Below are 27,538 nucleotides of genomic sequence, written 5' to 3'. Positions count from 1 at the left end.
CGTTTCCTTATCTGTAAGATGAAATTGGCATGATCTGCTTGAATCTTGGGGTGCGAGAAGAAAATGCAGTCATGCACACAAAAGCATTGAGCATGGGGCCTGGTCTGCTCAAGAAATGAAGACAGTTTTGTATTATTCTAGACCAATTGTTGCCGGCATGCTTGCCACATCCCTTCCTCACACCAAATCAAAGGCAAAATCTTTTCTCTCCCCATCAATCTATCTGATAGTGTAACACCCTAGGTGGAGGTCTTTAAAACAATCCTTCACTTGGTCCAGGGCCCTCTGGGTGGATCAGGGGTCTGTGCAGGTCCTTTGTGAAAACATTCATTTTCCTTGTCCATGCAGCGAAGTTGACTTCTCAACACAACAGAGGGGATGACTCCCGCGAACAAAAGCCAGCCTAAGAAACATGGCAGCCCCATGGTCTTTGGGTCCGGCCACTGGAAGTGGGGCTGAGTCTGTCTGTCTGACTTCATTTCTGGAGGCAAACGTAGCTCCAGCATTACCCAAACTGGGCAGTGAGGAATTCCTCATGTTCCCAACACTTCCAACAATGCCCCATTATGCACGGTGACTCACGCATGGGCCCATGTCCATGGAACAGCATGTGTCTCTCGGCAGTGAGTATAGTGCCTTGTTGTATGTGTGAAACAATTTCCTAGGCTTGTCTCCGTCTCGGCTGTTTCTTGCCTTCTTTTCTGATGGTGGCTGGAAGCTTACTGAATCAGAGAAGTCCAGAAAAGGATTCTTTCTACTGAGCCATTGAGCGTGTTGCGAGAGGGAGACGTGGCGTTAAGCTGGACCAAAAGCAAAGTCTTGCGTACCTTTGCCAAACAGCCCTTACCTTAGTTGGCAGACCAAAGAAAACTCGCAGGGCACGGGGGATGGATGTGGTTGTTAGCACCACAGTCTCTTTGGCAGGTAGGGGAAAGGGTAGCAGAAACTTTCAGCAGCTCCTCAGACGTGCCAGGGTCAAGGGAACACTGTGAAAACTGTGCATCGACAGCCGCTTTGCGTCTTGTGTTGTGATTCTAATGAACTCGGGCAGTTGAACAGGGAATGGGAACCCCAGGAACACAGCTGAAGTTGGAAGAGATGGAAGAATTGCTGGTGTCTAGACAGTCCCAGGGGACCCCGCCCTGTTGCCTTTTTCTCCTGCCTGGCACAGATGCCTTAACTGTGCTGAGCTTCACAACCTTTTTTTTTTTTTTTTTTTAAAAGATTTATTTGAAAGAGTTGCAGAGAGAGGTAGAGAGAGAGAGCGCGCAGTCTTCCATCCGCTGGTTCACTCCCCAGATGGCTGCAAAGGCCGGAGCTGCGCCAATCCGAAGCCAGGAGCCAGGAGCTTCTTCTGGTCTCCCACGTGGGTACAGGGGCCCAAGGACTTGGGCCATCCTCCACTGCTTTCTCAGGCTGTACCAGAGAGCTGGATCGGAAGAAGAGCAGCCGGGACTAGAACCGGCACCCATATGCGATGCTGGTGCTTCAGGCCAGGGCTTTAACCCGCTGTGCCACAACGCCAGCCCCATGAGGCTCTCAGAGCTGGGTGGATTCAGGACCAGGCCTGCCTGTACCATTATAGATACTAGAACACCTGCAGCCCCATGGCTCCCTGTGAACTCCTGGCCACTGGTCAGCAGCTGCCAGACCCTGCAGGTTCTCAGCAGACCTTCTTGGCTGCCCAGTGGTTGCATCTGGGCCATGTGCAGAATTCCATGGTTGCTCTTATGGCCTTGTGCTGTAATATCAAGCGTGAGAATTAATTCTCGTTAATCTTTGTTCACCACTCCATCTCCTATCTGAGCGTAGGGTGTTCTCTACATGCAGAAGACACTCCAAAAACATTTGTTGACTCAATGAATGAATGACATCCACAAGTGATCTGTGTAGACGAGGCAGATGAATTACCAAGATACTTGAAGCTCCTACAGCCGTTCTGGTGTGTCCTGATACCGTCACAAGAGGTCTCCTTTACAACAACTTACATCCATGCTAGTGTTCAGCAATGTCTTTAAATGAATGAGTTTACAGGATTACAAGGCACCTGGGGTAATAGACTAGGTCAGTTACTGCTTTGGTGTAGAAGTAGGGCAGTGTACTTGTGTGCAAGGCAGTGGGTAAGCAGGAAAGACCTGAGGCCACAGGATGCTTCCCAAGAGGTTCCCTGGATGAAAGTGACCTTGAAAGAGAGGAGAACTGGGATAGCAAAGGTCAGAAGTCAAGTTTTTCCAATTACCCTGAGGAGTGTAATATGCCTGGGGAGCATATTACACCTACGGGGTACCAGGTGGGTTCCTAGAACGGGGTAATTGGTTAACCTATCTTTGATTCATGTATGTTTTCATTCATTGAACTAAATCTCACTGACCACAAAACAACACCAACAATGAAACAGTGCCTGCCCGCATGGAGTTTGCCACCTAGTTATAAACAAATATATCACTGAATAGCCTAGTCTGATGTCATGTCATGGTCAGGACCCTGAGGAAAAACAGAGCAGTAGAGAGGGAAGGGGGTGCTGTCTTAGGTCATGTGGTTGGGAAGACGAGGTGGCTTTGAAAGGGGGGACAGCAGGGCAGAGAACAGAGCGAGGGACTCTGCTGTCCAGACTGCTCTTTGGTGCACGACAGAGGCACTGAATGCAGGTCCGACCCCACTGTCCTGGGTGAGGACACAGCACTGGGCTGAAGGCATTGTCTGTGGAAATACAGTCAAGTGCTATTCAATGCCATTTCTTTCCAGCAACCACAGACAGCGCGTGCCCATACCATGCTGGTTTCCTGAAGTTACTAAGGAGCTGCCAAGTTCCCATCTCCTAGCGCTGACACGGTCATGGTAAGTCCACGCATCGCTCGCAGGTGTATGGTGATGTTGATGCAAGCGCACCTGCTGTGCCCTGCAGTGCCCTTGTGGGAGTGAAGCAGTACAGTTACGTGCAGTGCATGGTATCTGATAGTGAGAATAAAGGACTTTGTTGCTGGCTCATGAATTTACTCTACATTTTCTTGTTATTTTTTTTTCTAGTTGTAAAAAGTTGGCTGTGAAGCAGCGTGGTCTGTTATGTGAGAGCAGCCTCAGACAGCTCGGGTTCATTGTGTGTTTGGTCACATCATCTTCTCTTGAGCACTTAAGCTTGTGTTGTTTTGGCCCTCAAGGCTCTGTGAGCAATAGGCTAGCCCACCGTGTATGCCACATCGCTCAGGTGTGATGGACGTGTGCTCTGTGCTGCTTGCACGGGGGGAAATCCCGTGGCGCAGTTCTCAGAATGCTGTCCCTGATGTTGAGCGACGGTGATTCTCCCGTCTGAGCTGCACAGGTGGCTGTGACAGACGGGTTCCTCCCACCACTCCTCTGACTGCGCCCCAGCTTGCTCTCTCGCCGAGTGGGGGCACCAACATGAGCTCCTTAGCCTGCCAGCTTGGAGGGCCAGTGAGGTTGTGTGTGAGGACGGCTCTTGATGACTGGTGTGGAACCCGACGAGGAGGCATGTGGACGGGCTCACCACTCGTCAACCTGTAGTGCTGAATCCCATGGGTGGTCGGCAATTGTTGGCCAGTGACTGGAGGGCCTGCTGATTCTGGGGGGCTGTGGAGCACCTTCCTTTGAGCCTCCACGCCTGCTGCTGACCTGATCTCTGCCACAGGATCCCCAGTAGCCTACAGATTCCTACATTTTAGAGAGCGCAAGTGGTTGGGGCCAGCATTGTGGTGCCTGTGACATCAGATTCCATAAGAGCGCCGGTTCGCATCCCGGCTGCTCCTCTTCCAATCCAGCTCCCTGCCGATGCACCTGGAAAAGCATCGGAAGATGGCCCAAGTCCTGGGGCCCCTGCCTCTCACGTGGGAGACCTGGATGGAGAGTACAGGTGGTTAACAGGGTTGATTGTTTTTCAGCTGTTGTAGAAGGGGTCTTCAGAAAGTTCATGGAAATTGTGAATCATGAAAAAACTGCATGGATTTCATAAATTATTTTGCACTGAAATCAACTTATCTTTCAATTCCATTTTGAAATGGAATTTGAATTTTTGAAATCTGCTCATATAAGAGCATCCTGAAGTCCTTGGCATTTGTTCTGATCAGTTGGCACCTGTGTTGTGCCAACGTTAATTTTTTTTAACCCTCAGCCAGTTCAGAGCATGGACTCTGAAGACAGAGGGCTCATGTTCACTTGCCAGCTCCATTATTCACCAGCTATGGAACCTCGGGCAAGTCACTCTCTCTGTCCTCATTTTACACCTGTAGCCTGTAGGAATCTTCACATCACCCTCTTGTGGGAGGAGGAACGGCGTTACACACAGGCACTGGAAGCAGTGTTTTGCACAGAGTCCTGTGAGAGCATTTGCTCTTCCTGGGCCTTTGTTCCCCCCTCACAGTGGAGAAGGTGTGTCTGTTCCTGTCTTGATCCCCAGCAGCTACGTCAGGCTTGGTGTGGGGCAGGAGCTCAGTAAATGCTGGGTGGATGGACGAATACACGGGTAGATGAGCTCGTTGTTTTTGCTAAACTTTGGGGGTATTGCAGGAGAATGTGGAGGGTGCTGATGGCCCAAAGTGGAGAAGGGGCGGGGACACGCTGTGAATGTACCACAAAAGCTCCTTCCCCGCACAGGTGCTGAAGGCCAAGGGCAGAAGGGGCTTCCCTCATCCTTTCTGGTTACCGCAGCTCAACCTGACTGTCCACTGCCCCGATGCCACCTGTGTGGCAGGCACGTGACATCATGATCCATCTCTGATGCTCGCTGCCACCCACAGAGGTGGTACCATTATTGGTCCCATTTGACAGATGAGGAAACTGAGGCTTGGAGAAGTGATGTGACTTTCTTAAGGTCATCATCAGGACTGCAGTTCCAGAAGTTTCACCCCCAAGCCTTGTGCTCTATTCCAATGCTTTGCCATGTTGCACGGGGGCAATGACTCACTCTCTAGTGGAAAGCAGGCTCTGAACATTGCATGTGGATCTTTCCCTGGGTTGGAAATATGTGAAACTATCCTCTCTGGTGATGCTGGGACCTGCCAGTGAGCACAGCTTCCCATCAGCCCCGCGCTCACAGGGAGGAACAGTGGGCTCGGCCGTGTGCTGAGCTGCTAGGCCAGGATGCATGGATACAACATGTGTTCGATGCACGATTCTTTTCAGTTTCCAATGGCCTTGTGAGGATGTAACCCACTGCAGGTGCTGGAGCGTCTGTATTGGTTTGCTGCGTTGCATAAGGCAGGTGGCTAAGGAAGGGCTTTCTGAAGTTTGAGCCTCGAGGTCCCTGGCTGCGGAGCCCCATCCTGGGGATCTCACCGGGGATGCTGTGACCAGGAGTGAGATTCTCACAGGTTCATAACTGTCTGTGTGCACTGGGCACAGTCTAATCTAAACAGGAATAAATTCTTGCTTGCTAGGTTCTTGAGTCCTTTGGTGGCTGGATGATTTGCTCATTCAGGGAGAAATTTCATGGCTAAAAATGCAATCCCAGTGATATAGACCCTAGAAAGAACTGAAGGCAGGATCTTGAAGAGGGATGTGTACGCTTATGTTTATGGCAGCACTATTTTGCAATAGCAAGAGGTAGAGAGCAACCCAAGTGTCCCTTGACAGACGAATGTGCACACAAAATGTAGTCCACACCTGCAGTGGAATCTCCACCCTTAAAAGGGAAGGAAGTGCTGACACACACGGCCACCTGGACGACCCTGTAGACAGGGTGCTGAGAGAAACAGAAGGGCAGGTGCCGTGTGGTCCTCCTGTGCGTGGGGCACCTGGAGCAGCCACATTCACAGAGCCGGAAAGTAGATGGGCAGTTGTTGCCAGGGGTGGGGGCAAGAGGGGAAAGGCAATTGGGGTTTATTGGGCGTGGACTCCCAGCCTTGGAAGATGAAACGTTTTGTGGGTGGATGGGGTGACTACAGCACGGCAGTGCGCTTCATGCCACTGCACTGCGGGCGTGCACGTATCTAAGACGGCGAACTTTGTTACTTGTGCTTTATCTCTCTCTCTGACATGCACACACACAGAGAGAGAGAGAGAGAGAGAGAGAGAGAAAGAGAGAGAGGGAAAGAGAGAGAGGGAAAGAGAGGAAAAAAAAAGAGAGAAAGAGAGAGAGGGAAAGAGAGAGAGAGAGATCCCACTGTGTAGGAGCCGCTGGACATTTTCTGATGGGAAAGATCAATTTGGCTGCTGGGCACCTAGAGTTTTCCAGACTTTTCCAGGAAACGGCCAGGAGAGCAGGATCCGCTGTGGATGTTACCGGATACCCGAGTGTCATCGGTACTTCAGCAACTCCTGGGTTCTTGGACAACTGTTGAGCTGAGAATTCTCTCTCCTTTGCCTTCCCCCTTGACATGTTAATTAAATACCTACCATGTACCCTTCGCTCTGCCAACATTGGAATCTGATCCCATGTGACCTGTGTCCAGATGTACTCATATTTTCTGCCATGTTTATTGCTTTTAATCATGTAAACACACTCCCTATTTTACCTAAATTTGGCTCTGATTCCATTTATTTTCTGTGACTTTTTTTCTTCTTCTGTGCAGAATGAAGCCATTGTTTGTGCTTTACTTCTCAGTGCTTTGTAAGGCTGAGCCAAAGGCTGAACCGTTGTCGCTGTGTGTGTGGTGGCAGTGGGGGGCGCGGTGGTGACCTCAGGTGGCTGGTGCTGGCTGGGGGCCACGAAGCCGTCCCGGAGGGAAGAGGTACGAGAGGCCTGGGCCGCGAGAGCCAAGGGAGTGCTTTCCCGTTTTTCCGAGTCTGGCATCGTGGGAGTCTGCTGGGCCTGCTCTGTGCAGAGAGCCAGCCTTGGAATCCGGGCACTTGGAAAGCCACCGGAGACTCTTCCCTTCCCTGAATAGCCATGCATTTGTTTCAAGACTTGACAGCGTTCTGAGGCTGGAATTTCCCTCTGTGTTTATTTTCACATCTGGGTGATGGGCTTCTGCCACCGGTGGACTTTTACTAAATCATTCCAAGCTCACTTTGAATGTTTCCCGGACAGGAGGGGCTGGCGCGCGGCTTCCTTGCTGGTGTCTGGCAGGGCGGGCCCGGCTTGGAGAGTCCCCCAGGGTAAGCAGCCCTGCACCTCTGGCTGTCTGGGGAACCTGCTCCTGCTGGACCTCCCACCCAGGAGGGAAGCAAGGTGGAATGGATCAGAAATACCAGGGACCAGCTGGTTTTAACTGGCTCAAGGGGCTTGGAGTTGCCTTCCCCTCCATTGTCACTGCTGACAGCTACACGGCTCTTGTCTGGGTTGTCAGGAGCTCCAGGAGAGGAAGTTGGCCAGAGCCGCCTTCCAAAGTGCAGCTCTGGAAGTCCGTGGCCACCAGGGGTCTTGGGAAGGGTGTTTGTTCCCAGGCTCTGCAGCAGAGGCCGGGGTGGTGGCCAGTGTCTGCGGACCGCGTAGGTGGAGGGCTCCCACTTCTCTGCTTGACAAAGTCCTTCGCCGTCACTTGGCCACTCTGTGTCGCTCCATCTCCTCTCAGACTCATACTCCACGCTCTGCTGGGTATTTCCCAGTTGCCCCCAGCCAGACCCTCCCTCCACTCTTCTCTGTCTCACTCTGCGCCCCAGCAATCCGACTGCTACGGTTGCAACACCCGGGCTGCTCTGCCTTGCTCTGGCTTCCGGTTGCATTTGGTCAGTCGGGAGCCCGACCAGACTCTGAGGAGGGGCAGAGGGAGGAGGCATTTCTTCGCAGCCCCCAAGGCCGGCTGCTCTGTGTAACTGACTTTTTCGACATGCTGGTAGCTGTCCTGGCCCTTCCTCTCCTGCATCTCGGGGTAGTGAAACGCCCCCACCCCCTAGGCTGGCACTGTCTCCTGTGGTTTCTTTGTAACTCGCCCACACTTTTGTTAATGCTCTGTTTCCTAAGTCCTTCTTGAATTCTCGAGTGTGGTGCAGCTGGAACACAGACACACACACACACACACACGCCTGTGCTGTGGCACACACTTGCATCACCGCCATGGTGCTGCTTCTACCCGGTCCCTTCCGCTCATTGGCTTCCTGTTGATCTGAATCTCAACCTTCAACATTCTGCTGAAATGTCACCTCCGTGCCTCCCACTTTGAGTTATCCCATACAGGTCATAATTCCTCCCTTCTCGGCCTCCTACCTCTCTTTATGGTGTCAAGTTTAACATCCCCTCCCTAACCCTTGTCATGTAGGTCACATCCTAACTTTCCCTTATCAATATTTTACTCTTTAATTTTTTCAAGGTTTGATGACATAACTCGGCCTACAACAGATGCTTAGTACGTGATAGCTGTCGTCTGACTACTTCATGCTAAAGTGTGAATGGCTATGTAGTTTAATGCATTAACCCTTAGAGGGGCACCTCACAATCACAAGGTGCCTTTCTGAGTTAATAGTCCAACCATTGCCCTCCAAATTGTCAGGACACGGTGGAGATGGAGGGCCCAGGGGTCTTCTTCTGGATTTCTAGGGCTATACGAAGTCCAACGTCTAGCTTTCTGTAGGGTCGAGAGATCCGTCACTTCAGGTCCACCTCCAGCATGCGAAGACTCTTTAGAAAAAGGCAACAGGTTGCTCAGTAGCAGCTTGGGGTGGCTGTGGGGGGAGCAGGGTCTATGGAGAAAGGCATATGTGACTACACGTATCTGTGCTCGGCTTCTATGTGCTTCCAGTGCTGTTGGAACGTGGCTTTCTCCATTGTGACTGGCTGACTTTCTTCTCTTGTGGCTGAGTTTGTAATAACATAGACTATGACTTTAGTTTTGCCAGAGTGGAAAAACATGCCATCCAGTGGATTTTTATGGTGGTTCCTGAAGGTTTTTTTTTAAAAAAATATTATGAAGGATGGAACTCAATAAATTTTTAATGTCCGGTGTTGGGGTTGATGGGCCAAGGCACAGACTCCCAAGGCAGAGTGGCTGAGCCAGGGGATGCCGCACCTGTCAAGTGCCGACAGCAGGTAAGTCTCTTGGTGCAAATTTGCCCGGTAGTGGAACCACTTCTATAAGCACCCAGCCAGAGTTTTTGATGGTCTACGGCTTGGGGCAGACATCAAAGCACAGTGTCTCACTCCTCATTAAGTTCAAGGAGCCAGGGTGCCTGGTGTGTTTTAAGGAGTCCAAATACATCCTTCCCAGCATCCGGAGACTTGGGCTCAGAGCTTAAGTGGCAGAGAGGCAGAGCCACGTGCAACCGCTGGCTGCACACTGGCCTCTTCCTTGCTCTGTGGCACATGGAAGGCCCAGCGGTCATCCAGCTTTGTGATCAAGATGTCTGGGGACATCTGTTCCAAGAGGGGGGCGTCCCATGGACGTGCACGCATGCAGCTCGCATGTCGGCAGGATTCTTGAGAAGAACCAGAGGTGGTGGCTGGGCTAAGGGTGTGGCTGCAGAGTGTCTGCATGTGGTTAGCATGGAAGGCTGCTTGGGAGAATGATGGCCTGAAGTCAGAAACACGGGAGGCCCCAGGGACTCTGCTTTCAGCGCGTTCCTCTAGCTTCTCAGGTTACCTACACCCTGCGTTCCCCCTTTCCTGGGAGCTCCTGCAAGGGGCTACAGTCTAGGAAGGGGATTGGTGACCTGGGCTGCACACAGGCTACGTCTTGGCCATTAGTTGCAGCCTAGCTGACCTCCTTTCTGTTGCCTGCCTGAGCTCTTCCGAGAGGTAGGCTCCTGTCTTCCACATGGCCATGACCTCTACCCTCCAGTATGGCTGTGGTTATACATACCGAGGGCTCGGAGGGCAGCTTGAGCCTTTATTTCAACCTTAGGACGCTGGCCACACGAGTGACTCACACACTGGGAGCTCCAAGAGCGTTCACTCTTGTTCCTCCAGTGGTTGGTGCTTAGTAGCTGCTCAACAAATAGTTGTCCCTGGACTAATTCTGGACTCTCACCTGCTGTGCTTTCCATTGCTCTGAAATGCAGTTCATTTCACCTCCTCTGCTTCAGGGTTTGTTTGCTTGGCTTACACGCAGGCTGGGGAAGCCACTTCTGCGGGCCAGAGGTGCAGGGACAGATGTGCTTGCTTTGTGTCTTTGGCCATGGGGTGCTGTTACTGAGATCCCAGCTGTATCCCCTGTGACTCCCTGAACCTCCTGACCCTCACTGCACAGTGTGATGTGGAGCAGGGAGCACTCTTTGGGTAAAGTGTCTCCCAGACTCCCCCTGGTGCCAAGAACGGCGTGTCGATATGTGCAAAATGTTTTTTGAAAATTCCAGTCGTAACATTTTGGGTAGATTCGCCAGATTTTGTAAAGAAGGGAAAAATAACCGGGGAGTTTAACGGGCAAAGATGTTCCGGGGAATGCTACGCTCGAGTGGCTTTCCAAGTCTGGAGGCTGTTCCACTTGCATTTTCAGGAATCGTGGGCACCACGCTGACTTGTCATTGGAATGTCCTCTGTGGGTCGTGTGGAGAGGGCCCTGGTGGCCTCACTGAGTGGCTGGGACTGACGGGTAAATAGCCATCCCCCTCCCACACCCCTGTGGATTTTGACATCAGTGAGGTCGCAGGTGAACACAATGGCGGAAAGCTTTGCCTTAGGTCTGGTGGCAGAGGCTGAGACGTGGGGTGGGCAAAGCTTTCTCCCCCGACCTTGACCCTTTGACCTGGTGGATGGACTGTCTTCCTGGGCTAGCAGTGACGGAGAGCAAGAAAGGTATTTGTCCACTTGGAAGTAGTGGGATGGCCTGCAGCCCCACTGGCTTCTCCCCACTCACTCCTCAGCACACCTGCTCCTGGTCTCTAGGCCGTGCACTGGGTGGAGCAGACCTCACGGCAGAGAGAGGGAAGGTGCTACTCCTAATGAGTGTATGAGGGGACTTCAAAAAGTTCATGGAAAATGTGTATTAGGAAAAAGTGTGCATGGATTTCAGGGTGTTTTTTTATCCCCAAATAAATATTATTTTCATTTGAGAGGAGAGAGACAGGGAGAGACAGATAGGCAGACAGAGACAGCTCCTATCTGCTAGTTCACTCTCCAAATACCCGTGACCCTCAGGAGTGGGCAGACGAAAGCAAGGAACCAGAAACTCAATCTGGGTTTTCCATGAGGGAGGCAGGATCCAGTTACTTGAGTCGAGGGCTGGAACCAGGGACACAGACCTAAATGCTTTGATATGAGAAATGGACATTTTGACACGTGTTTGTTTTTCTAAAAAGCTTTATTCTTATTTTTTTGAAAGGCAGAGTGACAGAGAGAGAAAAAGAGAGGGAGAGACACAGAAAGAGAGATCTTCCATCTGCCAGTTCACTTCCCAAATGGCCGCCAGCAGGAACCTGGAACTCCACCCGGGTCTCCCACAAGGGTGGCAGGCCCCAGACACTTGTGCCATCCTTTGTTGCTTTCCCAGATGCATTAACAGGGAGCTGAATCAGAAGCAGAGCAGCTGGGACTCGAACTGGTGCTCTGATATGAGAAGCCAGGGTCTCAGGTGGCAGCTTAACCCACTGTGCCACAATGCCGGCCCCTTAACTGGCATCTTAACAGCTAGACCAAACACCTGCCCTGTACACGTATGTTTAATTCAAATTTTCCATAAACTTTCTTGAGTACCCTTGTATTTGTAGGGTGTTATGACTGAGGCAGGCCTCTTAACAGCCTTGTGCCTCAGTTTCCCTACATGCGTGATGTCCTGTGTCAGACCATGTTCTCGGTTTTTCTTCTCCCGAACCTCTTTGTGGCCACCTCACTCCTCTAGTTGCTCTTCAAATCCAGTTTACTCTCAGCTAGTTTCTCTGTGATGTATAAGGGGGCTTCAAAAAGTTGAAGGAAAATCAATATTGTGGAAAACCTATATAATAACTTCAAAAACAGTTTTTTAAAGATGTATTCATTTATTAAATTGAAAGGCAAAGAGAAAGAGAGAGAGAGTAAAAGAGAGAGACAGAGAGAGAGAGAGGGAGAGAATGATTTTCCATCTGCTAGTTCACCTTCCAAATGGTTGCAACAGCCTGGGTTGGCCACCCTGAAGCCAGGAGCCAGGAGCTCCATCCGGGTCTCCCTCATAGGTGGCAGGGGCTCAAGCACTTGTGCCTTCCCAGGCGTGTTAGCAAGGAGTTGGATCGGAAATGGAGCAGCCAGACTTGAACTGGTGCCCATATGGGATGCTGGCATTGTAGGCGGTGGCTCAGCCCACTGTGCCACAGTGCCTGACCTGGACATCCCACAGCAGAGGGGATTCTGGAAGGTCAGAAGTCTTCCCTGTGCAAGTTAATGCATCTCTAATGATAGTATTTCCACAGAGACTCCTCTTTCTCCTTTTACAAAAATGGGATGCTTTCCCAAAACCCCTTAAATGCATCGTGATGGGGGAGGAGCCTCTACGTAGTTGAGATCATCTAGTTTGCTTTTACTGCTAATGTTATAATGTAACTATTACTTCTTGGTGTTAAAGGTATTTCGTAGGCATCATTTTTTCCTAACAACTTCTTATAAGAAATTTTCAAACTGCAGAAAAATTGAAAGAAATTTCAAGGGAGCTCTTACATATTTGACACCTAGAGTCTACACACAGTGACATTTCACTGTCCCTGGCTTTATTGGGCACTCTGCCATCCAGCCTCTCTTCTCTTCATCCACCCACCTGTAAATTTGGGGGTGTATCTCAGAGTAAGCTTCAGCCATCAGTATACTTACCCACATCAGAATACTGCCACCCACAAGTATACTTGAGCCTGAGTGTTAGACACTACAATTCACCATTTCCTTACAACTGCTTTCTTCTGAACACATAATAAAACAAACCTGAAGTGTACCATCTACAGACGTCAGTTTTAAAAAATGACTTGGCCGTTTGAGTTCTTGCTCCCACACTTAATTAACAGTCGATTCAGTGACGCCAGCCAAGTGTCTGTTCTGTATTCTGTCTGGGAGGCAGCGACCTGGACTTCTTTATTCCTCACTGAGAAGTCATTGTTGTCCCACCCCGATTCACATCCAAACTGCGCTCTCAACACCCTGGCAGTGGATGCAGACCCCACCCCTCCAGCCCCTCCCACCCGTGGGCCAAGAGACTCAGAACCACGCCCTGGTACTGTTGGCTGCTGCTGGCCTGCCACGCCCAGAAATCCCGACTCGGGTGCCGTGTGGTAATTCAATCATCATAGACATCGCCTATCACACTAGCAGCTGTGGCACTTCTCCATTTCTGAAGAGTTTGTCCCCACGAGAGTCCCTTTCTGAGACCTTGCTGCAGCTCGGTGGGGGAAGGATCATTGTTCCCATCATGCCCATTTCTTAGATTGAGATGCTGAGGCACAGAGAGGAGAGGTCAGCCGCTTGGGTCTAGAGGGAGGCCTGTGTGGCTTCACACACTGAGCTCTGTGTGCTGCCAGAGAACTGTCGCCTGAGCTGTGACACACCATGGTCACTGTGTGGCAGTGACTTTATTGGAGCTTTGGGTTGGGTACAGTGCTGAAGTGGCTGTGGATTTGCAGATACATAATTCACTGCTCAGGTGAGGGGGCAGCATGTGGTTTGGTGGCAGGAGTATTGATTTTGTGTTGGTTGATCTTGTACAAGCTGTGTGATCTCAGGCAAGTCATTTATTATGCTTAATGTATGCCCAGTGCAGTGTATCATTTTTTTAAAAAAGATTTATTTATTTATTTGAAAGTCAGGGTTACACAGAAAGAGGAGAGGCAGAGAGAGAGAGAGAGAGAGAGAGGTCTTCCATCAGATGGTTCATTCTCCAATTGGCCGCAATGACCAGAACTGCACCAATCCAAAGCCAGGAGCCAGGTCTCCCATGTGCGTGCAGGGGCCCAAGCACTTGGGCCATCTTCTGCTGCTTTCCCAGGCCATAGCAGAGAGCTGGATTGTGAGTAGAGCAGCCGGGTCTCGAACCGGCGCCCATTTGGGATGCTGGCGCTTCAGGCCAGGGCATTAGCCTGCTGCACCACAGTGCCACTCTGCGGTGTATCCTTAATCTCAACTTGACTCTTCCTCACATTGCTCCATGAATTTTTTTTTTAAAAAGATTTACTTGAGAAGCAGAGTTACAGATAGAGGGAGAGAGAGAGAAAGGTCTTCCATCCGATGGTTCACTCCCCAATTGGCTGCAATGGCTGGAGCTGGGCAGATCTGAAGCCAGGAGCCAGGAGCTTCCTCCAGGTCTCTCATGTGGGTGCAGGGCCATCTTCTGCTGCCTTCTCAGGCCATAGCAGAGAGCTGGATTGGAAGTAGAGCAACTGGGACTTGAACCAGTGTCCATATGGGATGCTTGTGCCGCAGGCGAAGGCTTTACCTGCTACACCACAGTGCCGGCCCCTCCATGAATATTTTTAATTTGCTTTGTAGATAAGGAAACTGAGGCACAGAGAGGTGAAGTAACTTACCCAGTGCCACACAGCAGAGGAACCCTGGCACTCAGATTTTGGGGCCTGCTTTCCTGACCTCAGTGCTGTGTCCCTGCATCTGGAACATGGGCACAAACAGGCCTTCCTAGCAGGTGTTCCTGGGACCATACGATAAGGGGCATGAAGTTTTATTTCTAGAGAGGAGTCAGCTATGGCCCAAGGTCCAAACACAGAGGTTACCATGGGAAGTCTGGGCCAGATTTGGTCCACTCAGTGTTTAATACAGAATTTTCATCCTCCCTCCCCCATTGTTGGTTTGAATTGTCAACCCTTTACAATTAAGAGCATGCACATAAAAATATCTTTGTACAGCTTATCTCAAGAAAAAACTCTGAGCATCCTCCAAAGCGGGACTCTATTTGGCCATGGAGCAACTGGCTGGCACCCATTCTCCACAGTCCCCACCAGTCCCTCTTCCCTTCCCTTCCTGAGGCTGGGGGTCAGTGACCGTGTCTCCCCGTGCTTGCTCTGTGGCTGACACCAGTCTGCCTGGCCCCTGGATGCAGGCTAGTTTGTTGACAGAGCAAAAAAAAAAAAAAATACCAAATAGCTCCCAGGAGTGTCTTCTTATCATTTCCAGAAGGGAGCCCCAAGCTGGGTCTTTGCTATCTATAAAATCAAAGGTCAGCGTGTTCTAATATAGTCCACCCACATACTGGGCTTCGAAAGCTCTTCTTCCCCAGCCTGGCCCAAACCCAGGCTCCTACAGAGTGTGGTGTTCTGGTGAGGGTGGGAGCTGTCTGTGTTTCTTTTCTTGCATTTTTCTTGAGAGTTGCTGTTGTCTTTGCATTTTTGGCAACTAGCCCACGCTGGCCCGGCCTTTCTTCTCGTGGTTGCCCAGGGTGTCCCGAAGGACCCGCTCCCCAGGGCTCAGAGCAGAACGTGTCAGCATTTCCCCTGGGAGAGGCAACATGAGCACAGCATTTCCCAAGCAGGGCAAACGTCAGGGTGCGAGCCAAGTATTTGAAAAATGTTCATGGTCATGCATTTCTTTTTGCAAGTACTGGAAGAAGAAAACTAGAATAACAGGTCGATGTTTTCCTGAAAATTGTTAGTTAGGAGGAAGGAAGTTTTCAAAAAGGGTTATTTAAAAGTCTAAAGAGTCATAGGAAGTAAATGCTATTATAGGGAAATGGAATAGCCAAAATATGCAATGGTGGTGCTCACATGACTCAGACTGGGGAAAAACGGCAAGAAGTCTCTGTGGTCCTCTCCATCTGCTTTGGGCCAAGTCCAGAGGGAGGAAACAGGGCTCCTGATTCTCACCAGCTACCTGTTCACTCCCCAGATGGCCACAAGAACTGGGGCTGGGCCATCCCAAAGACAGAAGAAGCCAGGGACTCTATCCTGGCAGGGCCCGAGTCCCCAGACCGTCATCCACTGCCTTCCCAGGCACATCAGCAGAAAGCAAGCTCAGAAGTGGAGCAGCCAGGACTCGAACTGGTGCTCCAATATGGGATGCAGGCATCACAGGTGGCAGCTTTAACCCCCTGCCCCACTGCACGGGCCCCACCTTCCTCATTGTTTGCTTCACCTTCATGTCCTCCCCGCTGCCCCCAAATGTGGAAAGCCCTGGCCTAAATAATAGGATGGAGACGGTGGGAAGCTTTGCTAGTTTTAGCCCAGCATCTCCTACGTCTATTGTGCTTCCTTTACAAATGGATCTTCACAAACGGATCCACCTCTGTGGATCCTGTTTGGACACTGGGAGCTCAAGGCAGAAGATTATTGGTGCAGTGTTGTCTGTCCCTTGTAGTAGAAAATATAGAACACCCTGACAGCGACAGCAGTGAAGCCATTGTCACAGGGTCACAAAACCCAGCAGGAACAAAATTCATCAAGCAAACAGATTGGTGAATACCAATGTGTTTAAAAGAAGTATCCCAGGACATGTGAATGTGGCAACCATGTGGATGGTCAGCAGTTGCTGGAAAGACCAGACGCTGAGTTGGATAAATGAGCTTTGCCGAATGACGTCATCCCTTAAGCCTCAATTTGCTCACCTGTGTGATGGGACCCCATTTGCCTTGAACAATGTTGAGGAGAACACACGAGGTGGGGTGTGCAGAGTGGTGTGGGTTGGTATTCACTAAAGACAAGGTCTTCCTTGAGCTACGGTTGCTAATTTAGGGAGAGAGACGAATTGGATCTTGAAGTTTTGCACTGGAGGTTTTGCCCATGAGAACATCTTGACAGAAGGCGTAGTTGGTTGGCATATTAACGGCCATGCCCTAGAGCCACCGTTTTCTTATGCCTTTGTTTGGTGTGTGGAGACAGGAACATGCTGTTCTGTTGGTAATGAGGCACGGCTGTGGGAGTGGAGGGCAGCTCTGGGCACTTGGCTGCTTTCTAGGCTGGGAGCAAGCCAGAGCGGACTGGGTCACGTGCTGTGGGCACCATTCTCCCACCTGGCTGCCTTGCAGGAATGCACAGTTAGAATCCGCCGAGTCTCAGCCGAGAGTCCAGTAGGGGCCAGGGGGCATGCAAAAAGCGCAGTACCTTGAATGAAGACTGTTCGAATTCTCAGCAGGACAGAAACATTTGGAAGAACTCAGCTTGGCTTCTCCCAGAGAGAACTCCCCATTGAAAAATGGGTTCCTCTCTTCGGTCGGTTATGATTTGGCTTGCAGTTGTTTTCATTGGCTTCTGTAATAAGTGCTTTTTTTTTTCGGTTTCTCTATTTGATGCGTTGGTATCTTGGAGTCTTGCTGATCCTGGAGGGACTGCCCCTCCCAGGGCTAGTCAGTTCTGGGAGATACTGAAGGACTTGCCTGCAAATATGCAAACCAACTAACCTGGAGCCTGGACCCCCAAATGCCTCATCCCTCCAGCTCTTCCACCCTGGGCTACTATCCATCAGCCCTCGGCATCACACAGACAACCAGGGACAGCTCACATGCCTCAGTGCCTGCCAAAATAATTCAAATCAGCCAGTTCTAAGCCGGCTCACCCTGTCTTGCCCTCACCTTCCTGCAAAACACAGTCTCTCTTCCTCTAATTTTTGCACATTTTCCACTCATCACCTCTGCCTCCTGACCAACACTGGTGCTTCCCTAAACGGCCCTGTGTGACTCGCTGTCCTGGGCCTCCTGCTGTAGAGGACCGTGAGTGCAAACTGCTTCCCCCATGGCAGTCATTTCTGTGTACACATCTTATTGCACCTGATCAAACTCAATCCTGGTATTGGATTGCACACTTTGGTGGCAGAGCTTCTGTGGGTTAGTGAACATTCCATTAAGTGGGACCGAGGGACTGACTTTTTTTTTTAAGATTTATTTTATTTATTTGAAAGACAGAGTTACAGAGAGAGGCAGAGAGAGAGAGAGAGAGAGAGAGAGAGAGAGGTCTTCCATCTGCTGGTTCACTCCCTAGATGGCCGTAATGGCCGGAGCCGTGACGATCAGGAGCCAGGAGCCAGGAGCTTATTCCAGGTCTCCCACGCAGGTGCAGGGGCCCAAGGACTCAGGCCATCTTCTACTACTTTCCCAGGCCATAGCAGAGAGCTGGATTGGAAGAGGAGCAGCCAGGACTAGAACCAGCACCCATATGGGATGCCGGTGCTTAGCGCCACAACGCCAGCCCCATGGGACTGACTTCTTTTTAGAAAGAATCTTTATTTATTTGTTTATTCGAAAGGCAGAATGACAGAGAGGGAGATATAGAGAAAGACAGAGATCTATCTGTTGGTTCACTCCCTAAATGGCTACAACAATGAGAGCTGGGCCAGGCTGAAGCCAGGAGCCAGGAACTCCATCCTGGTCTCCCACATTGATGGCAGGGGTCCAAGCTTGTAAGACATCATCCACTGCCTTCTCAGGCATATTAGCAGGAAGTTGGATTGGAAGAGGAGCAGCTGGGCCTCAAAGTAGCACCCTGATATGGGATGTTGGCATCACAAATGGTGATTTACATGGCTGTGCCACAATACTAGCACCAGAAATTAACTTCATTTAAAAATTGTTTATTTGAAAGAGAGAGAGAGAGATAGAGATTTTTTTCATCCACTGATTCTCTCCCAAAATGCTGCAACACCTGGAGCTGGGCTAATCCAAAACTAGGACCCAGGGGCCAGGAACTTCTTCTGGGCCTTCCACATGGATGCAAGGGGCCAAGCAGTTGGGTCATCCTCTACTGCTTTCCTAGGTGCATTAGTAGGGAGTTGGATCGGAAGTGTAGCAGCTGGGACTTGAACCGGCACCCATATGGGATGCCGGCACTGCAGGCAACTTAATCCACTGCACCACAGCAGTTAACCTCCCCTAACTTTTTTTTTTTAAAGATTTATTTATGTATTTGAAAGGCAGAGTTTCAGAAAGGCAAAGGCACAGAGAGAGAGAGCGAGTGAGAGAGGTCTTCTATCCGCTGATTCACTCCCTAGATGGGTGAAATGGCCGGAGCTATGCTGATCCAAAGCCAAGAGCCAGAAGCTTCCTCCAGGTCTCCCACATGGGTGCAGGGGCCCAACGACTTGGGCCATCTTCTACTGCTTTCCCAGGCCATAGCAGAGAGCTGGATTGGAAGTAGAGCAGCCAGAACTTGAACTGGCGCCCATATGGGAGGCTGGCATTGCAGATGGAGGCTTTAGCTGCTACGCCACAGCACCGGTCCCAGAGGTTAACTTCTTACACGACTATTACATGACTGTTACGCACAATTTACCAGGGTAGGACATAGTCTCTCCTAGAGATGCAGGCACAAGTAGACCATGTTCAAGGCTTGTTTCTCATTGCCAGCGGGAAGCCCTTAGATTCTTCTACAATGATGTGAGGGAAATATACCCACGTCCTAGGGTAGCCATAGAGGATCAAACAGCCTAGAACACAGTTCCAAGGGATGGAGATTAAGGGCTCTTGCTTCTTAAAGGCCTGTGTCTAGCTTCATTGCTAACCTGGAGACTGCGGGTCTTGGAAGTCAGATTTCAGGGGCAGTGAAATCAACCATCCCTAAGAGGATTGGCCCTCAGAGGAGGCCACTTCCTTAGGATGTGTATCTCATGATTTCTGATTCCTTTTCTGATGGTTTTCTCCATTCATTAAGAGTGAAGAGCTTCCTATAGTCCCTGGACAGAGAACTCTGCCTGAGTTCTGACACTGCTCCTCCAGGAAGCATTCCACGTCGGTGATGAAGAATGTTATGTGGTGTCTTCGTGCCTTAGTTCCTAGAAATTCTGTGCTAGGAAACTTGGAACGAACTTTCACAGGAAAATTAAAACTACATGGAGCGCCTCATTTTCATTCAATTACTGCAATCACTTTGAGCAACTCAGTATTTCCAGGCTCTGGTTTCTCCCAGTTAATCTGCTCTTCATCTCTCACTGTCTCTGACTTGAGCACTTTGCAGCCAGGGAGCCCTGAGAAGCAACTCAACTCCATGTCCTCAAGGCAACTCCCTTTTCTCCGCGAGCTTCAGTGCTTTCCTTGAATCCCAGCTTGATGTTCCCGCCCTCTGTTCTCAGAAATTCTCTTGGCTTTTCTTCCCTGATCCACTTGTTAGTTTTTATCACTTTTCTCTTCCTCGTGGCAACTTCGGAAGCCAAGGGCAATTAGGGGAAGGTGTTTGATGGCCCCATGTGTGTCTTGTGGATTAGAATTTGTTGGATTCTGGGTTTGCCCCAATATTTGGCATGCTTTAATGATAACCAACACATTACAGGATTTGGGTGAGACTAGGTTCCTGTATCAAACAGATCCAAAGGATATAGTACCTGTCCTTTAGGAAGAAATAGCTAAAACCATGATGCGGGGTATAGATTAGCTGGAAAAAAAAAAAAAGGTAATCAGGTTGGGCCGGTGCCGCGGCTCAATAGGCTAATCCTCTGCCTGCGGCGCCGGCACACCGGGTTCTAGTCCCGGTCAGGGCGCCGGATTCTGTCCTGGTTGCCCCTCTTCCAGGCCAGTTCTCTTCTGTGGCCCGGAAGTGCAGTGGAGGATGACCCAGGTTTTTCGGCCCTGCACCCGCATGGGAGACCAGGAGAAGCACTTGGCTCCTGCCTTCGGATCAGTGCGGTGTGCCGGCTGCAGCGGCCATTGGAGGGTGAACCAACGGCAAAAGGAAGACCTTTCTCTCTTTCTCTCTCACTGTCCACTCTGCCTGTCCAAAAAAAAAAAAAAAAGGTAATCAGGCATAACCAAGAGTAAGAGGGAAGATGAAGAGGAATTTCATTTCTTGCAATTTATTTTAAGAATGACTATTTTGATAAATTCAACTAACATTTTGCCTAGATCCCAGAATTCAAGCTGTATTTATATTATAAATTTACCTACTATCTGGCTTAAATGGGCTTGTTGAGCTAGTTTGAAAAATGTTATCATATCTACTGTTTTCTATAGCAAAAATATTTTCCAACTTATGTAAGCAAACAGTCCAACGGATTTTTAAATCATAACCCAATTTTAAGTTGAAGCTATCTCTAAAGTTGTGCACAAAATGCTTTTACTGTAAAACGAACTAATATTGAAGAGACTGCTTTATGCTATAATAAAGGTATTAGTGCTTAAAAAAACTGAAAGGGGAACCCTGAATTCCAAAGGGTTGGGGAAAGAAGTAAAGAGTAACCACAGACATACCTTGTTCCCCAGAAAAGATGTTTGGGAAGGGAAGTGAATCCCCCGTAGCCTTGAACAGGTAGCTTTGAGGGCGAGAGGATGAAGGGAGAGGCAGAATGGCAAATGCTGCACCCTTGTAGAGAGAAGAGCATTGGGAGGAAGTCTGGGGACTGGTCATGAGTCAGTTCCTAACGTGCCATCACTGAGCGAGTGGTGGACAGGGAAAAGCTGGGCAGGGAAGCTTGATTGAAAATTACAGAAGTGTAACTTACACTGGCTTAAGCCATGCCACAGTGTGTTAATGCTGCTGTGACAAAATCCACCAGCTGGGTCATTTATAAAGAACAGATGTTTATTTCTTATTCAGGAGGCCAGGAAGTCCAAAATCCAGCTGCTGGCGTTGGTGGTCTTTACCTCCAAGATGGTGCCTCCTAGTGGTGTCCCTCTATGGTGCAAGGCGGAAGAGCAAGATGGGCCTAAGCCAGTTCCCTCCAGGTCTTTTATAAGGGACCAATTAGCCATTCTGTCTTCATCATCTCCTAAGACGCTGGGTCTCTTAAGACCACCAGAGTGGAGAGTAAGTTTCAACACCAGTTTGGAGGGGACACACTCAAACCATCAAATGCCAAAAATAATTTTTTTTTCTCCAATCCCTTAAAGATTATGATAGAGTCCATGGACAGAGCTGAATCTCGAGGCCCAGATGTATTGTGGAGACTCCATCTCTTCCCGTCAATTCTGCCACCTCCCTGTCAACGCTGGGGTAACTCAGCTCCAATCTCGCTGCCCAAGCAGATTCAAGAGAAAAGGGCAATGTCTTTTTACTAACCTCACCAGAAGTTGTTGGACTGATTCCTGTTAGCTTTCTCTGGGTCATGTGACCATCCCGAAACCAAAGACCATGTGGCCAAGCGTGTGTTGTGCTCTGATTGGTTGGAGCTGGGACCCATGTTTATTAGCCCTGCAGCCAAGGTCTAGGGTAAGATCTGATTAAACCACAAGGCCTGAAGGAAGAGGAAGATTGACTTCCCACAGAAGAATCTGGGACATTTAACAGAAGATGGAGGAGTAGATGCTGGCAAGATGCAAATCGCAGATGTCCGGAGCAACGTGCAAAGTCGAAAGGGCTTATTAAAAGGTCGTGAGCTGGCTCTTAGGTTACTCCTGGTGCAAGGGAAGGCTGTGTGTGCTGCTTCAGAAATCTTCCCGAGAATATTCTATAGGGATCTTTAGTCCTGCTCCTGAGTTATGTTCCATTAGACTTCGAGACAATGGAAGGAGTTTTTTGTTTGTTTTTGGTGTGTGTGTGACTTCTACCAAGTCAAGACCAGAAAAATGCTTTTATTTTTCAAAATACAGTAAGAGATTCTTAAAAGTTCCCAGGTGATATTCAGGAAACAAAATGAGTATGAAGTGTGGCTCCGTGTATACCAACTGTACCCAGAAGTACCAGCCGTGAAGCCCCTCCCAGAGGGGGAGCTGTGGGGAGGCCCCTGTGTTCTTGGATGCTGGGGCTCTGCTGATGCTTTCCATAAGGGAGGCTTGCTCTGGCCTCCGTCCACAGAGGCGTGCTACGGTCCATCTTCCAAATTCCCCTTCAATTTCCTGTGGAATTCTTCCTTTTATTTCCTCCCCCCTCCCTTTTATCTTTGCTGAAATTTTTAAAATTCCTTTTCAGCCTGAATCTGCTTCCTGGGCATTTCTAACAGCTGTGTGCCACCCAGAGGTGGCTGCTCTGTTGGACAGAGGCGGCAACCTTTTGTCTCCTGTGTCCCTCATGCACTTGAACGTGCAGTGACACGGAGCAGAGCCAGGGCTTTCTGCAAGTGCCACCATATCTGGAGAAGGGCAATAGCAGCTAGGATACTCTACAAATGACACTCATGCCCAAGAAAACAGAAAATGGGAACATCACTCCAAGCTGTCTTAAGTGTTACAGAAAGTTGTTGGCTCATGGAACTCAAGTGTCTAGAGAAAATAAGGCTCCAGGCAGGGCTTGATCAGCCTTCAGTACTATTTCTGTTTCCCAAAGATTCATTTATTTGAAAGGTAGAGTGATGGGGAAGAGAGTTGGGGAGGAGAGAGAGAGAGAGAGAGAGAGAGAACTTCCATCCACTGGTTCACCCTACAAGTGCACCAACAGTCAGGGCTGATCCTGGGACTCATCTGGGTCTCCCACATGGGTGGCAGGGCACCAAGTACTTGGGCCATCATCTGCTGCCTCCCCAGGTGCCTTGGCAGGAAGCTGGACATGAGGCAGAAGAGCTGGGACTTCAACCAGCCCTCGGAGTGGCAGTTTAGCCCACTGTACCATAACACCTACTCCTCCAGGATCTTTCCTTTCACGTCTTTCCATGAGCACAGGCAGGTGAATTTTTACCTGCTTTGCAAATGGCTGTAACCTAGGTGCTTGGCATAGTTTCTAGAACAATCAACCATCTTTCTGGGGGATGATTTGGCTTCAGGCAGGACAGAGCAGTGTGTGGTGAGGTGCTGTCTTCTCCTTGTCCTACTCCCCAACCCACTTTTATTATCATCTAAGTAAATTCTCAGAACCAGTACCCAAGGCCTCTGGCACATTAGAGCGTATCATATCACATGGAGCATATCATAGCACATCTGCCCTCCCGAAGGCCCTTCCCTCTCCCACGAGAGACCTACGACAGATACATCTCTCCTTGAATTTTCCAGCCGGCCCCTTCCGTTTACATTCCCCATGAGCAGCTGCCCCCTGGCCAGCTGGACAGAGAGCTGAGCTCCATTCTCTGGCCCTGCGCTCTGTATGGTCTCCAATTAGCAACCAAGCCCTTTCTCATCATAACTGCTGTCAGCTGGGGAAAAGGGAACACGTGGCAGCTTGACCTCTTCCTGGGGAGAGCCACAAGCCCTGTGCCACCGTGGGGAGCTCCATCGAGATTCCCGTGCACCTGCCGCAAGCCAGGTCTCCAGGACACCGCTGCTTTCAGCTCCAGCTGTCCTGCTGGTACCCCTCCGGGGCATCCCCGGGCTCACAGCGGCTATTCTGAAATGCACCTTGATGGTGATTTAACTGGATATTTTGCCCTCTTATTTAAAAATGGCTCTTGGGCTGGACATCTTGGTGGAGGGAGTGTTCCTGTATCTCCTGCCTTTCTTTATGGATTGTATTTCAAGGAAATATCCAGAGGCGTCCGTCGGGCCCAAGATGTACTTCTGGAAGACGGACTCTGAGGAACTAAACCGAAGGTGAGAAGGAGGCATGGACGGAGCCCAACAAAAATTACATGGTCTGAACTTCAACCAAGACCCCGGAATCAAAGGCGGTGTGCGACAGGCCCTGCCTGGTTTCCAGAGCTTTTAGAACAGGGCTGTCTTGCCAGGCTGAGAATCCAGAGGCTGGCCAGAGATAACACGAGGAGAAACCAGGAGTCTCTCCAGTTTGGGAGTGGAATTTGCATTAGTAGCCTGGGCCAGGGGCCACAGAATCACATGCACGCTGCACTAGGTCATTTTAGCAAACTGTGTCTCTTTTTGTGAACCCACACAGAGAAGGCATCGTCAGCAATCCGATTTCCAAGGTGCCCCTTTCTTCTGACCCTCCAAATGGAGTTTTCCCTTCTGGGTAAGACAGGGGAGCCATGTGAAGGGTGGCAGGGCAGGTAGGTGAACAGCCTTTTGGGTGAATGGTGGGGCACCATCTGCATGGCAGCCCCTGGGTGAGTGAGCGCTTTTCCTTGGGCAGCATTTTCATAAATGGCCTCCGTAAGGATGGCTCAGGTAGGCTTATGGCATTTTCAGATGAAGCGAAGCCAAGGTAGAAAGGTAAAGCTAAAGATGGCAGAAAGAAAGCTACAAGGAAATGTAACAGGTCATTGTCCAGTCTCACATTGAAATCCATGAAATCTATGCGTGAATCCATCCACGTGTCTCCGTCACCTGGGTTAAACTTCCCTCCTGCATCTCCAACTCTGGATGCCTTCCTTTTCTCCCCTGGAGGCTCCTGTAGATCCTCACACCTTCCCACGGACCCCCTTCCTCCCCTAAGCAGAGTCTGGAGCTGCTACCCCGTGCCATGTCTTCCAGCCCTCCAGGACCCACGTAGGAGACACAACCAGCACTTGTGGTTCCCCAGAGCCACAAATAGGACAGGGAACTCCACGAGCTGAGGGTCAGGCAAACGCTCTCTGGGGCTGTGGGACCCTGATCCTTAACACTTTCAGCACCTGGCTGCCCACGTCCCAGCCTTGCAAATGCCCGGATTTCCAGAGCTCTGTCCTTTCGTGTTTCTTTCAAAACCTTCATCATAGTTAGAGATTAGTTTTCAGGGGTGTGCACACGTGCATATACAGACAGACAGACACATATACATCCATATGTGCATAGAGGCATATGCTTGATTCATTTGTATTTTTTCCTCTTCTGATCTCTCTCTCTCTCTCTCTCTCTCTCTCTCTCTCTCACACACACACACACACACGTGTGTGCATGCATGATTGCAACCTTCTGTGACTATTGGCTATGGAACCAATTACTCTAGGTTGTAGTAATTACTTTTATATAACTAGATTGGGGACTTGTGAATCAATTCCATACCCATTAGCAATGTGTGCTGGAGCCAAGATATTTTTTTTCCCTCTTTCCTTTTTTAACAGGGCTGGACAGTGTTGAATCCTTGAGAAAAAAATCAACACTTTTTTTTTCTTAGCTGACAGCACATTCCAGCCACTCAGCAATGTAGAACTAATGAAGATATAAGTGTAAGGAAACCTATAATTGAATGCAGCGTGTAGCAAGCACACCCAGCTGAAACTACATGTGCTCGTGGTCTCATCCTCCCGGGGCGGCCAGTGCGGGGAAATATTTCTGGCTCGTGTCTCAGGCGGCCTCTTCTCTCCACGGAGCCAAAGCAGAATACACCCGGCCCTTCCTCGGGCAGAGGCACCGGGCTGTGTCTGAGAGCACCCGAAATGCCTGTGATTACGCTGCGCTTTGCTTGCTTATGGAAAAGGCAAGCGGAGGAGAAAAGACCTGAGAAATAGAAGTGCTTGGACAAGACCCCTTCTTGGGGGCTTTCATGCCATTTCCCTCGCCAGATTCTTTCCTCCATTCCCTGGCGGTTGTGGGGGCTGCAGCTGCCGGTCCCCACCCCCCCAGAGTTAGGGAAGTCCCTTGGGGGTGTGCCTTTTGCTTGAGTCCTCTGGTTTCCAATATTCAGGGCGATCCCTGTCAACCCAGCTGGCTAGTTCCCTCCCTCCACAGACCCCCTTTGATGGGTGGATCCAGACGGGAGGGAGGCTAGAGTGCAAATGTATTTTCCTTTCAAAATTCCTCACTGGTGATGCATGGCCAGGTGTGCCCAGCACGCCCGGCTGCTCTGTTCCCTGGAGGAGGAGCCCTCCTGATGCCCTGTCCTTGCTGGGCTCCCTCGTGCAGAGGGAAAGAGCTAAGCAGCCGTGGACACTCTGGTGTGCATTAGGATTGCGAGGGGAGCCGTGGTGTGTGCATGAGGGAGGCCATGGAGCCATGAGCTGTAGCAGGTGCGTTGCTGGTTGAGCACCTGGCTGGAATTCCATTCCCTCTGCATGCTTCCCATAGTACCTGTCACTCTCTATTGTCTCTCCTCTGCAAAACCAATGTCTTCTTTAGTTATTTGGGTTCTCTACTGGGCTCTATTTGAGTTTGGGTCTCCACCTGAGAGGGATCCCAGGTGTTGTGCTCAGGTGTGGAGATTGTGACGTCCCCTTCCCATAGTGCATCACCTCCCCCTCGCCTCTTGCTCTCTCTAATCTCCTGCGCTGGGTCTCTTGGACTCTGCTGTCTTGCTGCCTAGTCCGAGGGACAGTGGCTTCCACCTGGAAGGTCGTGTAGCCCCGGACAGCTGGGCCGGGTGTGCTTCCAGCCCTGTCCCTGAGGTCTTGGATACCAGCGATTCGAGCTGCAGGGAAGTCCCTGGTGTGCTCCGGGCGGGCGGCCCTCAGCTGGACACGCAGCTCTGTCAGCTGCTGTGAGTCCTAGTTGGAAGAGGCATTCCAGGGACATTCTTTCTGTCTGGAGCAGGGACTTGGCTGGAACCAGGAACCAAAAAACCGGAACAAACTGCACCAGTTTGCTCAACCTCAAACCAAATCCAATTTTTGTTTTAAATATTGCAGAGCACCAAAGCGAAGGTCTGGGGTTTGATTAGGCTTGTTTTCCCACCCGAGGCCATGGCAGGACCTGTCTGTCACCTCAAGTGACTGAGGGGGAGCTCTGTTGGGGACCTCAGCAGGCATTTGGGGTTCAGGTAGCTCACAGACAGGAAAATGCCAGAAGGCAGAGTCAGGTCTGCAAGGTTTGCACTCGGAGGACTGCAGCACAGAGAAGCTGAGATGGCAGGGAGGCAGGGCCAGGCTGCAAAGCCAGCCTTCTGGGAAGGGTGCTGTGTGGGGTGCAGCCAGGTGCATCGCCCCAGGAGGCACTCAGGACCACAGGGGCTGCCACAGTACACCAGAGACAGAGGCACCAATGACACTATGTCTCTGTGCATTTTTCTGAATTTTTTTTCTCAGGTCTCCTCCGGGTCAATCAAGAGATGTTTAATTCGTCCCTTGCACACACCAAGGCACAGGAACAGAAAGTTATAGGGGCGTGGGCCTTGCTCTCTCCCTGTTGCTGACACACTTGAGAACTTATGCTGTAGTGTCCTAGAGAGAAGC

General features: G+C 50.3%; 1 long non-coding RNA gene across 5 annotated transcripts in view; it reads left to right on the top strand.

Moving 5' to 3' along the window:
- The window catches only part of LOC133757828 (uncharacterized), a 281,325-nt gene that overhangs the window by 164,776 nt on the left and 89,011 nt on the right, over nt 1-27,538 (top strand). For 2 of the 5 annotated variants that reach the window (XR_009865739.1, XR_009865738.1), the window contains exon 4: nt 2,746-2,838. The exons of the other annotated variants lie outside the window; for them this stretch is intronic. This is a non-coding gene — a long non-coding RNA (uncharacterized LOC133757828). The remainder of the gene's footprint in view (nt 1-2,745; nt 2,839-27,538) is intronic. 5 annotated transcript variants of the gene reach the window in all.

Source organism: Lepus europaeus, chromosome 4 (assembly GCF_033115175.1).
Source record: "Lepus europaeus isolate LE1 chromosome 4, mLepTim1.pri, whole genome shotgun sequence".
NCBI classification, from domain to species: Eukaryota; Metazoa; Chordata; class Mammalia; order Lagomorpha; family Leporidae; genus Lepus; species Lepus europaeus.
Note: the sequence above shows the minus strand (reverse complement) of the source record. Positions and strands in the feature narration are given on the sequence as shown.